Here is a 15,688-nt window from a genome sequence, read left to right as displayed (position 1 = left end):
GGGCCGTCTATATGGTAAAACTGTGTAAACCAAGGTTTCAAGTCAGTTTGCGTCATATGACAATGGTAAAAAATCACTGAAAGAGTCATTTCCTTCTAAATTGTGAAGAAAGAGCTTTTTTTGAATAAGGAGAACAGAATTGTTCCTAGAACTATTGTCTCCTGCAGGGTTTTTGCCTGGAACAGGAGTTTCACGCTGTTTCACACCCTGCACCACTTCTCATTAGAGTGATTATCCCATTTAAAATTGTGTGGGATGCTTTCCCTGCCATTCATGATCCTACAGTATCCCTGTGGCAAAGACATGAATTACGGTCATGGGAAAGTTACACTAGGAAAGTATTTAGTGTCTGTTTAGCTGTCTTTTAATTAAATGCAGCAGCTAAAGACAAGGAGGAGAACCAGAATTACTAGCCAGCAGATGGCACATCCCCAGCAAGTGCTCAGCAGATCCTCTGTAGTTCTCAGAACTCAGTTTGGGAACTCCTAGTTCTACTGCTATGGTCCTCATTACTGTAGAATCTGAGCACCTCACAGTTGTAATACACTTATCCCCACAACACCCCTGTGAGGTAGGGGAGTGATTTTACTCCCCTTATGCAAGTGGCGAATTGAGGCTCCGGTAGATTAAATTAATTGCCACAGCTCACAAAGGAAGTCTGTGGCAGCACAGGAATTGAATCCATGTCTTCCAAGGGGGGAAACTGTGTTAGCATTATACGCTATCACTTTAAATTCTATGGGGTTTTCCTGGTCCTGTTTGCAGGATAGTGGGTTGTGTAGGGAGGCATGCAAGGTGGGGTCTTCAGCAGACAGTTTGCAAAGAGCCAGCCTAAAGCAAGATGGAGTGAATTGTGTCTCCCTTAGGGAGCAGCTTGCTTTGTCTCTCTCTCTCTTTTTGGTTCCTGGCTGTTATAGTTCTGGGATTCTGAGAAAAATTAGTGTTACATTGCAGCTTCCAGAAAGAGTATTTTATACTCTTAACATAACACCAAATCTCAGGCCAGTCTTCAAACTGTTGGGCGGTCCTTGCATTTGATGAGAGACATGAGCACGCACATGAAGGAGAAGTTAGCCCTAAACCTGTCAAGTGAAAATCAACATCTATCCTTTTGATCAGTGCTGGGCATGTGGCCCCCAATGATTTGCAAGAAGATATTTGACAAATTCATGGCTGTGTGATCTGCATATCTTAATTTGTATGCCTTGACAAGTATTATTTTGTAATTCTAGTGAAAGATGAATGCTACGTAAGACAGTGCAATCTTCCCGGACTTTATCCCTTTGTGCACAGCATTCTTTGGTGTTACTCTGAAGTCTTTTACAAATTCCAAATCAATAACACTTTTAAAAATAAAAAAGGATCCAGGAGCAATAAGTCCATTTGCAGACTTAATCAGATCATCTTTATTTGAGTTGTAGACTTTGTCTCCTCAAAATCTTCTTACCCAACAAAATCAATATGGACACAAGTAAAGTCAATTCATTTTCAGGCCCCAAGCACTGCAAAAGAGGTGAGCAGAATTTGGGAGGGGATTGAGGTATTCTGTCTTCTATAGTAGCTGTGTGAGTGAAATAGCAGAGATAGGATCAGATCACAAAACACTAAGGCAGATTTCAAACACTTAAATATTTGGATCGGGAGTGTCAGTTCTTCCTCTCACAGAGACAAAGCCATTTAAAAATGAGGCTCTAGATACAGGTTTCAGATCCAGCATTTTTGGGTGGATTTCTGACTGTTAAAACATGGAAGAGTTCCTGGTCTTGAGGAAATGATTAGCTCTGAAGAGGTGGGATGGAGACTGGGGAAAGAGAGAACATGGTCTGAATTTTTAAAAAAATTCTCCTATAAATATTTGCCTGTTTGGGGCCTAACTCTGATCTCACTTACATTGGATTTATACCTTAGATTTCAATGGAATTACTCCTGATGTACAATGGGGGAAATCAGAATCAAGCTTGATCTTGCCAAATCAGAGTTTGCACTCCTTCTTTTATATATAGTTGAACCCTGCTCTCTCCACCAAACCTCAGAGTGAGTGTGACACTTCTCAGGGTACAAGGTCTGTGAAGCATCTTACCACCGTAGGTGTGGGAACTAGGGAAGTGGGGGGTGCTGTAGCACCCCTGGGTTTTACGTGGGGCTCCACTCCCAGTCCTGCATATGGGGTACCGGCTGCCAGCCCCACACCAAGGGCTCTGCACCCATCCCAAGCTGTGGCCCCAGCCTTGGCCCCCTTACCCCTGTCTGTGTCCCCCCTCCCCTCCCAGAGCCACAGCCCTGCTCCCGACCCAAGATCTAGGGGCAGGGGAGCCTGAACAGGAGTAAGGGGGGGCATGGGGTAAAAAGTTTGGCTTGGTTTCCATCATACACAGGGTTTATAGTTTGGTTTAATGGCTCTCAGCACCTCCACTATACAAATTGTTCCAGCCCCCTTGGGCAGAGCAGTTTGTTAAGACAATTAATCTGATAGCCTACACCTGGGTGAGAGCCAGAAACACTAACTGATGAGGAAGCCTACCTGGGCAGAGCAGGCTGAGCTTGTAGAAAGCCAGCAAGCTAAGACCGGAAGGGGGTTGTAGGTAGTCTGTAGTCACTCCTGGGGAGAAGAGAGGTGCGTTTGGGGCTATGGAGGCTGTCAAGAAGCCAGAGATGGTGTCGTCTACAGCTCCTTCCTGAGAGCAGGGAGTTTGGGCTGGTAAACTCAAAGGAGGTCCAGAGGATAAAGAGGGAAGAAGTCCAGGGAAGTAGCAACAGGATCTGGGAGCTAGCAGACCATAGCTGCCAAGTATAAGGTTCCCTGGACTGGAACCCAGAGTTGTGGGTGAGCCTGGGTTTCCCTACTGGCTGCTGGAAAAGCAGCACTGGACCTGGCCTTGGGCTGGAAGGTTGACTGGAATGGCCAATGGGGCTTTGATACCCAGGAAGGGGAGAGCTATAGTGATCTGGCTGGAGGGCTGAGTCATGAAGAAGGAGCACCCTGAATCCCAGAGAAAGATAGAGACCACAGGTTGAGAAGCTGACAGATGGGAGGCATCAGACTTGTGGAGGGTTAATTCCCAGGGTGGCCAGAAGGAGGTGCCCTAGTGGTAAGTACCCTATGGAAATAAGATCGAGCCTGCTGGCAGCTTGTCTTCACAGACTGAAGGATGCCAGATTCCTGTGCACCTGCAGATATCCCAGACTATGCTTTGAAAACAGGGTCCCTCCCATCCCCCTGCTGTTTACCTTTTCCTTCTGAAGTCTCTGAAAGCTCTATATTAGCATTTGAGTTAGTATCCTAAAAGACTTCCATTGTAAGGCATGGAATGGTCTGCCAGGAAAATAGATTTCTCCAGGCAGGAGACCCTTATCTCAAGGTGTGCTACCTCTGAGTGATGTGTCCTTAACTACAAGGCCTAGAGAAAATACTTATGCATATATAAGTACATCTCAGAATGATTATGGTGAGCAGTGTGACACAGGCTTTCATTAGAGACCCTAAATGACACACTTGTGGTGAACCTAGGCTATCCCTGTACCCCTATCTATCCTTGGGTTTCTTCTGCTAGTATCATTACATCTTGATTGCTATTCAAGGATCTTTTAAGCCTAACAAAAAACAGTGTGTTCAACAGAGTTGTGTACTGTTCTTTTGTGCAGCTCACATTAAGCAGCAAATAATATAACTGAGCCTTCACTATATGGTCTGGTTGTCTTATTAATATTCACTTGAAAAGAATGAAGACTAATGTTGAGAGGGAGATTCAATAGAGCTGGCTGATAAACTTCACATTTTTTTAATGAGAAAAAAGGGAACGCTTTTTTCGCAAATGCTTTTTGCAAACTTTTGACCTAGGATTAATGTGTGTGTGTGTGGTGGTTTGGTTTTTATTTTGCAATTGCTTATCTTCTCTTTTGGTCTGCCTAGCTATTTAAGGCATTTGGCCCTGATTCAACTGAGTCTTCAAGCACTTGCCTAAATTTAAGCACATGAGGAGTCCTGTTGAGTGAAACTGTGGATATGATTTCAGGGGAACTATGCACCTTGCTGAATCATGGTCTTCGTTATGCATCCATCACCCTAGTGCCTAGGTTCTTAGAGTGAGGCTGTATATGTTTAGATAGTGTGGTGTTTTTTTTTAATTTTCTGTCCTTCCTTCCTAGCTAAGTACTTACTACTCAGATAACCCATTCTCTGGAAGTTGCAATCAATGGTCTGAAAACACTACTGGTGTTTAATAAATAATTAAACTTGAGAGAAGGTAAGCTGGAATTAATTAGGACACAAAGTCACCTTTTTACTAGGCCTTTTACAAGTGTTCCAGAAAAACTTGTTCAACAATATAGGGCAAGACTCACCAGAACATTCTGGCTGCTTTGAACCACTCTGCAATGCAAACCAGCCACAAACTGATCTGAACTGTCTGGGTAAGCTGGGTTTATGGCCACTTCGAGTCACAGGAACAGTGCACAGTAGTTATGGAAATCTGGTCCATGCTATATTAATGCCTGATGCTCTATACAAGCAATTCTCAACCAGGTGTCCGGGGCCCCCTGAGGGGCTGCAAGCAGGTTTCAGGGGGTCCACCAAGCAGGACTGGCGTTAGACTTGCTGGAGCCCAGGGTGGAAAGTTGAAGCCCCACTGTGTGGGATAGAAGCCCGGGGCCCTGAGTCCCATCACCCAGGGCTGAAGCCAGAGCAACTTAGCTGCATGGGGCCCTGGGCAATTGCCCTGCTTGCTACTCCCAGAGCCTGGCTTTTAATCTACTGGATATGCAGAAGAACAGTTGTTGTGGCACGGGTGGGCCATGAAGTTGTTATAGCATCTTGAGGGGGGCCTCAGAAAAGAAAAGGTTGAGAAGCTCTGCTCTAGACCATGGAGGTCCTGGGTCACTGCCCCCATCTTTCTTTCAAGGACACATTTTCCCCATTCATGTTCATTCACATTAAGAGCTCTTAAGTTCTTGTTCAATTTTGTCCCACCCTCTTCTCCTTGGTCAGCCCTGAGGTCCAACACCATAAGGATGCTCTTCTGAGAGATGCTTTGCGGGTCTGTCACCCTAACTACATGCTCTAACAACTGGTGGTGTTTGGTGAACCACGTATAGTAAATGTGGTGAAATCCATACTATACAACTTTCTTTCGCTCAATGATTATATAACCAATATGTGATCCTGCAAGATAACGTCCTCTGGCTGAAATCCTGGGCGCAGGTGGAGCTACATGGGCTTAGATGGATCTGTGAAGTCAAACACTTGCAGGATCAGGGCTATAATATATTATGTCAGATGCTACTGAAGAAAAAGCACTGCTGCTGAGAGAAGCAAAATAAAAGTGAATCTCAGAAATGAGAGAGTGAATCCTTGATTAGAACGTTCAAAGGCTGCTAGTGGTTGGAACAGATAACTAGAAATTTAGCAGAGTGTAACACTTAGATTGCAGGATTTCTTTTTTCATATGTTTTATCTTCCCACCAGCCATTTCAAGTACATGGACATGAGGAGCACAAAGCAGGGTTAATTTTGTGTAACATAAATTAATAAAAGCTGTGCAAAAGAATTTTTCAAAGACTTGCTTGCTAAATAAATTACTGGTCATGTTTTATTCAAAGCCTCGCACTGCCAGCAGAGAACACAGAAAACAAGCACACTTTCAATTAAAGTAGCAGCCAGGATTTTCCTTCTGGCACCTTTTTTCCTCTGTGATATTGTATGTTGCAATTTGCACCATATAATCACATGTGCGTGCTTGCATACACACACACACGTGCTCACACCATATGAGCCTATATCTTACAGCACTCCTTTCAGAAAATGTTTCTGGGCAATCAGGCTAACATCCTTGCAAATGCAGCTGGAGTTATAGTATTGGTGTCAGGAAGGGGTTATATTGCTGGTATCTGGCTTTACATAGTGTGACCTTGGTCTCTCTTTGGAGGTGACTGCTATGATACTGGGCTGAGGCTTTAAACCCCCCAGGATAGAGGGTGGGCTGCTGCCAGGCTGGAGAACGGTTGGAGTGGGGCCATCAGGGATTTACATTTCTAATGGGACAGATGTCTCTTTGCATCTCCCAAACATCTGCTTACAAATTCTATTTTAGGAAACCCTGAAAAAAGTTTTAAGGGCAGGACTGAGGTTACAGCAGGTTATTGGCGTTGTGCCACAGAGGCTGCATCAACACACAATTTCCAGCAATTCCCGCACTGCTGGTTTAGTTCCAATGGAAGCTAGCTCTAGGGGAGACTGGGACAGGCATTTTTACCACCACGTTTTCTAAATGTGCTTGAACCAGCGTTAAACAGTATGGGTTAGGTTGTGTCCCCTCTGCTCACACTGGTGAGCAGTTACTTACATGAGTAATCCCGTTGATTGGCGCGTAAGGGATTCACGCTCTGGCCCCATAGGGGTAAAAATACCTGTGCTGATCCTACACTGGGCTGCCATTGTTGCTACGACTGATGGAGCTGTCCTAATGCTAGACCAGCTGTGGGAGAATGGTTGAAAATTCTCACGATAGTTAAGGCTAAATAAGGTGGCCTTAAACCTACAGCACTCAGGGTTTGGCCCAATGTCCATTTGAAGCCAATGGGAATCTTTCCAATGATTTCAATGGGCATTGAATGAGGCTTAGGGTCTGGAGATGGCTGCTTAGCCAGTGGACAAAACTTAAAGCCATTTTCCTCTTACCACAGTGCCCCCATCTTCAATTTTCTGAACAGTTCCCCATTATCTGAATGCCGAGTGAGCCAGGCACATCTGATGTCGCCTTCTGTAAGTGTTGGGGGTCAAATCTACTGTGCAGAAGTGTTAGGCTTCTGAGTACTTGGAGCAATAGTGTCTGTTCAGGGGAGCTGGGACTTCTTGACAGAAAGATTAATACGCTGCTAGGGAATTAATGCAGAATTTATTAGATAGAAAAATAGATCTGCTGAATGCTCCCCTCTAAAGATGATGATACTAGAACCACAAGTGGAGTATTAATTATCCCATGTTCTTGCTTGTCGGTGAGAATCAAATTAAATGGTTGAAATAAGCAAAGCGAAAGTGTGTGTGTACTTGAGATTCATATGGGCTAATCAGGGAATCTAAGTACAATTTGCAGACTGGTCACATTCACCTCTTTTTAGAAAGGAGGCAGCTGTTGTGAAAGGGCATGCAAGGCTAACACTCAAGGAGAAGTTAATGAGGCCTGTGGACCCAACTGGCCCCATCCTGCAGCAGATGTCTGAGGTGGAGAAGGACTTAAAAAGAGAAGGCCCAGCTCAGTTTGAGGCTGACCAGGAAAGAGAGCAGTGTGAGACTTGTGATAAAACTGCAAGAGCTGGCAACATTGCAAATATTTCTCCACTGCACTACAATGTTGGTTGTTTGAGTCTAAGATTGCTGCTGAAACTTCTTAGTAAGTGACAATAAGTGATTAAAAATAACTCAGTGATGGGTCAGATCTTAAGGCCTTTACTCAGGTAAACTCCCAATTCACCTCACTGAGTTTTGACTGCTAAGGACAGAATTACATTTGAGGACTAGATTGTGCCTATTAAGCACAGCTCAGGGTAAAAAGTGGTGCAGGGTGCTCTGCCCAGAGTGGAAGCAGGAGGGTGGATTGCTCCCATAAACCCCCTGGTGGAGCTGGGTGGAGGATGGATATTCTGTTTCATGAAGAATTTTGACACGTGTCTTCATTTTGATCAGGAATAAATCCTGAGCTTTTAAAAATTCTCTGTGGAAAAATCTCCAAACTCCAAAACATATTTAACTTCAGATTGATCAAAATATCTTGGTTTGACAATCAGATGTTTCACTTTTATTTCATTTTTTTCTATTTTATTAAATCCAAAATCTTAATTCAAAACAGAATGCTGTTTCACAATGAAGAACTGAAAGGGGTCTGTTGACTATGTCAGAACTCTTACTGGGTTTTCTTCTGAATGGAAATTTTGTGTCAATTTCACCAGTTTTGCAAAGTGTTTTGACTTCTACAAAACTGCATTTTCTAACAGAAAATAGTTCCATCAAAGTTTTTCCAACAGATCTGTCATAATGCCCCCTGATAGGGGGCAACATACTGTCCCCTCTGTCAGTCCTGTTCCATGACCTGGAGTTGGGGGGAGGAAGGGGTGGAGCCATGCCCTCACCTCCTCCCCACCCCGTTCAAGGCACAGTGGGTCCTGGGAGAGTAGAGAGAGTTGCAGCCCTGGAGCTCAGGGACTGCTGTATGCTGTGGGATTCACAATCCAGAAAAGCTCCCAGCATCAGGATTTGACACAATAGTAATCCTCAATGAACTAGCAATAATAATACTCAGCACTTAGATGTGTTTTATAGCTTCAAAGAACTTTACAGACAATTGCTGTTAGTGAACTAGTTAATCCAGACCAATTAGCTATAATTATAGGGTACCTCATTAATATTTCTTTGCAAGTTTTTTATATGACCGCTTCTTACAAATGCTCCCAAGATCTTTCCAACTTGATACAACAGCTTAAAAAGCCTCCAATACTTTGTGTGATGGGTTTGGGCCCTTTGTGGGTGTCACCTGATTTGTTGGGGTTTAACTGAGTCTCCCCTGCTCAATCAGCCTATTCTGCTAGCCTGGGTCCCCTTTACCTGGCCTTGTTGGGTTAGGCTCACAAGCCTCTTCCAGCCAAGCACACAGGCAGGGACACATCCAGCTGCACAGAGAGACAGAGATCCGCTCTGGAAAGATTCAGCCTTAGGGGCTCCCTCCAACACTCTGGTGCCCACTCCCTTTAAGGGGTACAAACCCAAAGGTTTTATAAAATTAGCCCCCTCCCTCAATGTGGAGGCAGATATGCACACTTCTTGCCCCTCCAGTTAGAAATTGCAGAAACTGGGTTATATTATAAACAAGCAATATGTTTATTAACTATAAAAGGTGAATTTTAAGTGACCATAAGAGATAACAGACAGAACAAAGCAGATTACTGACCAAATAAACCAAAGTACGCAAGCTAAGCTGAATATACTTAAGAAACAGGTTACAAAATGTAATTTCTTACCCTAAACGTTATTTTAGGCAGGTTGCAAAGTTTCTGTGGTTCAGAGTTCCAGTTATATTCCTTTTCAGACTGGACCCCTGTCTCAGTCCAGACTCCCCCTTTCCTTCCCTTCAGGTGACTTTAGCAGTCTTTCTTCTTGGACAGACAGGCCATGGAGAGGAGGAGTCCCCTTTGCTTTCCTCCCTACCCTTAAATAGGATTTGCATAAGGTGGGAATCCTTTGTTTCCCAAACTTGACCCCCCTCCCTTCCAGTGGAAAGTTACAAGTGTCAGGTAATGTTTAGTATCAGGTGAAAAGATCACCTGACTCTGTAGTATCACAGCGGGCATGAATCAGTGGCTGTATCAAGCGTCCGCAAGAAGGCTAAGCCTTTTCACAGTCCATTGTCCTTACTGATAAGCCATCTGCCCTGTCTGGCTCTTCCATTGTCCTACCTGAAGTGTGGGTGTCACCCAAAGAGGCATAGTTGAAATACAGATACATAGTCAATATTCCTAACTTCAGATACAGAAATGATACAGGCATACACATTGGATAATCACATTCAGTAAATCATAACCTTTCCAATGATATCTTACATGAGCCATCTTGCATACAGTACATCTCAGTTATGTCATTCATATCATAAGCATATTTTCATAAAGATATGGAGTGAAACGTCACACTCAGTACTATCACTTTTTCTCCTTCCTTACTCCTGCTAGTCCTATGGCCGAAAGGAGAAGGGGTTCGTTGTCAGGTAACTGAGTCCTGTCTCTGCCATAAAGTGATTGACTGTCTGAACCAGAGCATCCACAAAATTATGTCTCCGCTCCAGCCTGGTTTCATGCAGAAGCAGAGCTACATCTGACTACGGTAAACAGACTTACTTCATTGATTAAATGGCCTGAACAATGAACACTGGGGACAGTTAATTGGGGTTCAAGGTATCACAGATTAGGAAAATGGGCACCCCTTTATTTTTTTAGTGCTTTCAAGGACTGAATCCACAAAAATATTCACTGAAAAGTCCTCCCCTAGTGAGACATTTGACATATGGAAAAACGGGTATATTGCACCAGGATTCATGAAGTGGTGCAGAAGAAATGAACTCATAAATAACTCCTGTTTGTGAAGGAGACAGTATTTACCAAAATCCCAGCTATGTGAAAAGATGTAGAAAATTCAGTGGGGAAAATCTTCATACCCAACCACAAAAAAATATGTGCATGGAATAGAGAGAACCACTGAAATTAAAGATTAACCGGATCTATCTGTGTGGTCACCTAGTCCAGGGCCACAGGCTCATTGTAGGATTTTTCACTTAGTATATTGACTAAAGCTTTATCTAGTCTTGCTTTAACAGCTCAAGCAAATGGTTATACATGCCATGATTTAAAAGGGTCTGACTGTCAGGGCTGGCTCTGTCATACAGGCAGAACAGGTGATCTAGTGTGGTTAAATATTAAAGGTGGTGAATGCACAGTGGTAGTTTGTATGGGTGGCTGCAGGCTAGCGTGTGTGTGACATTTGCTAAGGATAGCAGAATCCCAACAGCCAGCCCTGCTCACTGCTAGGTCTTTTTTCAAGATATTCACCCTACATTTTCCTTAGCTTAATTTCATCCTATTACTCCAATCTATGTGCCTTCCCTCCCCAATCCCCTCTGAGTAATTCCTTTCCCTCTTTGGTGTTTTCACCTCATATACTTGTAGACAGTTAAATTCCTCATGACCCAAGTACTTAAGTTTTACCGGTATAACTATGTTGTTTAGGGGTATGTTGATTTTGTTTTTTTAACTGAGATAGTTCTACTTGTAGAAGCCCTAATATGGACACAGTTGTAAACCATCTTTACACAGAGATAATTGCATCCACACTTAGGGGCTGGTGCTGGGGGCTAAATAGATTGGTATAGTTAAAACGGTACAACTTTCTAGGGTAGGCAAGTCCCATGGCTCACAATCATATAGCTTTGTATGAGCTCTGATAGGGAATGTGTGAGGCAGACATTTCCTACGGGGTGAAAAAACTGCTCCTGAACTTTAAACTCATGGTCAGTGCTGAATGTGCTGATTCCAGTAGATGTCAAACTTCAACGAATGATGGGGGTGGCCTCTCAGCAGCTTAGTTTGCAAAGCACGACGATCGTTGCCTGACAGAATTCATTTGACACGTAAGTAAATGTTCCAGTTAATCTGCACAGGGATTTAAGTAGCTCCAGCTTCAGAAACATAGGCCTGTCAACAGTGGAGTTGCGGTGCTCTGCGTCATAGGAGGAGAGCCACAGAGCCTGAATTAGGATCCCTACATGACGCATGGGAAGAGATTGTCACCTTAGAATGTGATCCTCAAAAGCCAGCATGCTAGGTGAAAAGCTGTCTAAACGAGACCATGGGAGATGCCGAAGAGAGGGGTGTGTCCTATGCCCTGCCCCCTCATGGAGCTCAGCGACTCTCTGCTTGTGATCCATGATACAGGGCTAGACAAGGTGCTCCTCTGCCTTTCTTGTGTGCAGGGCACAATCCGGTAGGCATGCTCACAGGCCGCCTCGCTCCACACAAAACAGCCAGGGTGGGGGGAGAAGCTCCCTTATAACCATCAGCACAGCGCTTCGGGTACTCAGCTCCATTTTGGGAGACCACCAGTTCAAGTCCCCCCTCTGTCTTCCTCAATCTTTCCTATTGATGTTTTTCTGCTTTAATTAAATAACTAAGTACTAGTTGGGTCAGAGAGGATGAGACTCCCTCTATAGTCCCTCATCCTCTTGCTCTGGGGCTTAGCAGGGTGATAGGCAGTCTGCATTCCCAGAGGCAAAAACCTAGAGAACTTTTATCCTGGAACTTTAGGCACCAAGTGAGTTCAGGTGCCTGTGTGGTTAGGTAGCAGCCAAGAAGGGCTGGGGTTTTGTGGATCACAGTCGTGCCTAAAAATGGGACTTAGGTTCCTAAATCTACTGGTTTAGGTGCCTCTTTGTGGATCAGGGCCACAGCAACTCACATCACTGGGCCCGTTTCTGATCTCAAGTATATTCATTTCACACTAGAGTAACTCCACATACTTCATATGAAATCAGGAGCAGGTAAAATCAGAATCAGACCTATTGTGAATTTAACTTAATGCATATTCACGTTAAAATACCATGAGGCAAATTAATCCCTGTTGTCAGTAGAGTTACACCAGGGAGGGGATGTGGCCCCAAGCAGTTATTGCTTTACCCAGGTCAAAACACAGCTGCAAAAGATTGAATTAATTTTTCTGATGCATTAGGAAGATTATCTATTATTTACTCTGGAAATAGAGATCTTATTTAATATTAAATTCCAGACTTCCATTAGGTGATTGCCATCCTTTCAACAGACAAGATTTTGTGAAGCTAGCAAGTGTGCAATTTTTCTGTGAATTCGTTCCCTCTGCTTTGGTTCAGAAATAATAGATTCAGCTTGATCTTTCTTAAATTGTGCACTTAGCCAGGGCTCACTTAGTGTTCTGTTCCTTTTGAAGTCCCTTTAAACCAATTTTAAAAAGCAGGCCAAGTTTATCCAATTACACAGCCAAACTCACATGGGATGTGGTACAGTCTGACCTTCAGTCCTGTGGAACAAGGTCTTTTAAGCTATTTAATGAGTTTCTCAAACAAATAGCAAAAGATGAAAAGAAAACAAGAAGTGTCAATCTTAAATGTGTACTGTTGAGTCCTTGACATGAGGAATATAAGGTCAAGCAGCGTGAGTAAGTAATAGCTCACTGCTCATTCGAGGTGAAAGATGCAACAGGAATTTGACTGTTTTTATTTGTATGAAGTGCAGGATCTTCATTCTCTTATTCAACCACATTTCCTATTTAAAGCTCTAGTTTAGTCCCACAACTCATTCACCTCAGGCTGTGGCCTTATGTCTCAAGCTTCAGGCTTGGTCAGTAGCTGGTTGGAGCCCTCAAGGAACTAATGGTGCTGGTCAATCAGTAAGTGGTGCTCTCCGGTTCAGTCCTACTCCTTTTCAGTAGGTGGTTGCCTGGGATTTAGAGCCATACTATTACTTCTATTCTTTTATTAGCTCAGCTCTTTCTCAAAGAAAGCCATATTAGCTCTTAAATCCTGGCCAAATTCCGGCTTGGCCTTTTATAAACATATTTAGTGTCAGTTCTTAAGATTTACAATCCTGGAAAAAGCCAGATAAATAATAAAAAACATTGTCTATATTAACTGAATACTAAAACTAGCTATTTTAATCAGATATAAGTATAACTATCTAAGATACTAGCTTATCCTCAGGCTGTGTGGTGATTGCATCTGTTTATTCATTAGTTCTCTTTCATTATGATTGGAGATCTGACTTTAAATGCTACTTTCAGACATGTTATCATCGCTTAATAAGTATGAGGATAAAGTTTAGATTAAAACAGTGACTGCAAAAGACTAGTCTATAATACTCTTCATATTTTTCGTCAAAGAGCAATATAGTGGTCCTCCTTAAAATCTGAAACCTTAAAATCTGACTAATTTTGCCTTAAATAGATATCCCAGTTTTCCTTACCTATTATAGGCAATATGTAAGGAATCCTGCAACTATGGAAACAATGCATTTTTATCTAAGGCAATTGGAAAATATGTAAGAGTGACCATTTTGGGTGGAGAGGGGTTAATTAAACTTTTAGCAGGTAAATCAGGATATATTATTAGATGCCCACTCTGCAGTTTTCTTGTCTTTAAACGTGCTTCTGTTACCCACAGAGTACTTATACCAAGGCAATAGTTAATCCAGGGAAATGAACATCGGGATGTCTGGGTTCTGTTCCGACTTTGTCACCTACTTGCTGTGTGATGAGTAACTTAACTTCTTCATGCCTCCTTATTATTTTTAGCTATTTTTTGTATTACAAAGCATCTGGAGATACTAACAATATCTGGGGCTCATTGGGCTAGAAACTGTCAAACACACATGAGACAGTCCCTGCCCCAGAGTCCTGTCTGCATCTTTAGAATGGATAACATTCTGAATTGGGTGAAACCGTGTTATAGGTTGTGTTGAAAACTTGTTAAAATTGATGTGTGAAGGTTGGTTGGTTGGATGGTTGTAAGAAACACTGAAAAGGCCACCCCTAAGACAAGGTCTAACTGTGTCTGCCCAGAAACAAGCATGCAGAGGGTTTGACTGGGTATTGTGATCATGTGCGTGTGTGTAAGGAAACTGAGAGGTAGTAAGAGAATTGAGAAGCTGCCTGTAAGCACAGTGCGAGCATGGGAAAAGCTAGAGAGGGCAAGCTTTGGGTCTGTTGGCTGAAGAGATGTGGGGCAATAAGCTAAGAAACAGCTGCTTTTGTTCTTGGTTCCTCCTGCACTTGGAAAAGCAGGACTTTGAACATTATATAAACAAGAGTGCATCAAAGCAAATCGCAGACTCCATTTGGAACATCCCCAAACTTTGTCTAGCAGCTCAGGTCAAAAAGGGGCAACAGTATTATCTGCCTCACAGATGCACTGAGGAGCTTAATTAATTAATTTGGTAGAGTGCTTGGAGACTGCCAACTGAAAGCCACATGATAAATACAAATTACTATTTTGCCTGATTTGAAATAGGCTTCCGAAAGCTCAGGAACTAGTGATAAATGCAAACCAAATCCTCATGACTGAACACCTCCAGACTTTGTGAACGCTTAGATCCACATTTGGTCTGGCCATGCTCTTTGTCTGGGCAAGATCTCTGTAGTGGGCTGATCTGTATCTTCACATCTCCACACTTTCTCATCCCATTCCACTGTTTGTGGCTTGAGTCCAATCTCTTTCAGTAACCTTTCAAGAGAGCAAAGATTTGTTCTTACCCTTAAACGTTGAAAAGAAGGGAAAACAGGTCACTACGTGTGTGTCTACAGGGAAGACAGAGATATGATTGCTGCTAAGGTAGACACATCCATGCTAGCTTTAGTCTAGTCAGTGTGGCTAAAAATAGATGCAAAACCAGTGGCAGCATGGATCCTGGTGCAGGCTAGCAATGTGAATACATACTCAGGGATCCAGATGGGCTTGTACAGCCTGAGCCGCTGTGTCTACACTGCTATTTTTAGCCATGCTAGTTAGATTAAAGCTAGACCAGGTAGGGCTATCTGAGCTGTAGTCACACCTCTGATTACAGTGTAGCCATATCCGACGTGTTGTGTCTATAAGCTTCATCTGTCATGTACATGCAGGGGTGTTTTTTAAAGAAGGTACCTTCAATGTGACATTGTATTGTATTTTTGTCTGAAACTTAGACAAACTGTCTAAACTATTTTACAAGTGTAGAATTTGATTAATGCTTGGCATCTCAGGGAAGCGGGGTGGGGAGGGACAGGATGCAGGGAGAGAGAACCTTAGGCACAAACCTTTATCATGATTTAACATCAAATTATTGAAACATTCCTTTTTAAGATAACCTAGAATTAACAGAGGCTGCAGAGTCTTAAAGGACTGATGGAAAAATCCCCCTGTAATATTAATAAGATCCTGTTACATATTTTGTATGTTCCCCTCATGATTTCAATGGGTATTATGATGAACAACGGAAAGCAGATCACTCTATTTTCAATGAAAGCTGGCCACTAAACCACAGTGGTCCTACCACATTGATTTTTTGTCGCTGTTGCTGTTTGTCAAAAGCAGGTGATGTACAAAATTCAGACCTCATTGAAAATTCAACTTGACATTTCCGGTAAATGTTTCATTTT

General features: G+C 43.0%; 1 long non-coding RNA gene across 1 annotated transcript in view; it reads left to right on the top strand.

The window, feature by feature from the left end:
• The first annotated feature begins 11,075 nt into the window (after nucleotides 1–11,075).
• The window catches only part of LOC311527676, a 73,793-nt gene continuing 69,180 nt past the window's right edge, over nucleotides 11,076–15,688 (top strand). Inside the window, exon 1 of the long non-coding RNA XR_014713416.1 lies at nucleotides 11,076–11,162. This is a non-coding gene — a long non-coding RNA (uncharacterized lncRNA). The remainder of the gene's footprint in view (nucleotides 11,163–15,688) is intronic.

Source organism: Lepidochelys olivacea, assembly GCF_965140295.1.
Source record: "Lepidochelys olivacea isolate rLepOli2 genome assembly, chromosome: 10".
NCBI lineage: Eukaryota > Metazoa > Chordata > Testudines > Cheloniidae > Lepidochelys > Lepidochelys olivacea.
This window is presented reverse-complemented; position numbering and strand designations above follow the sequence as displayed.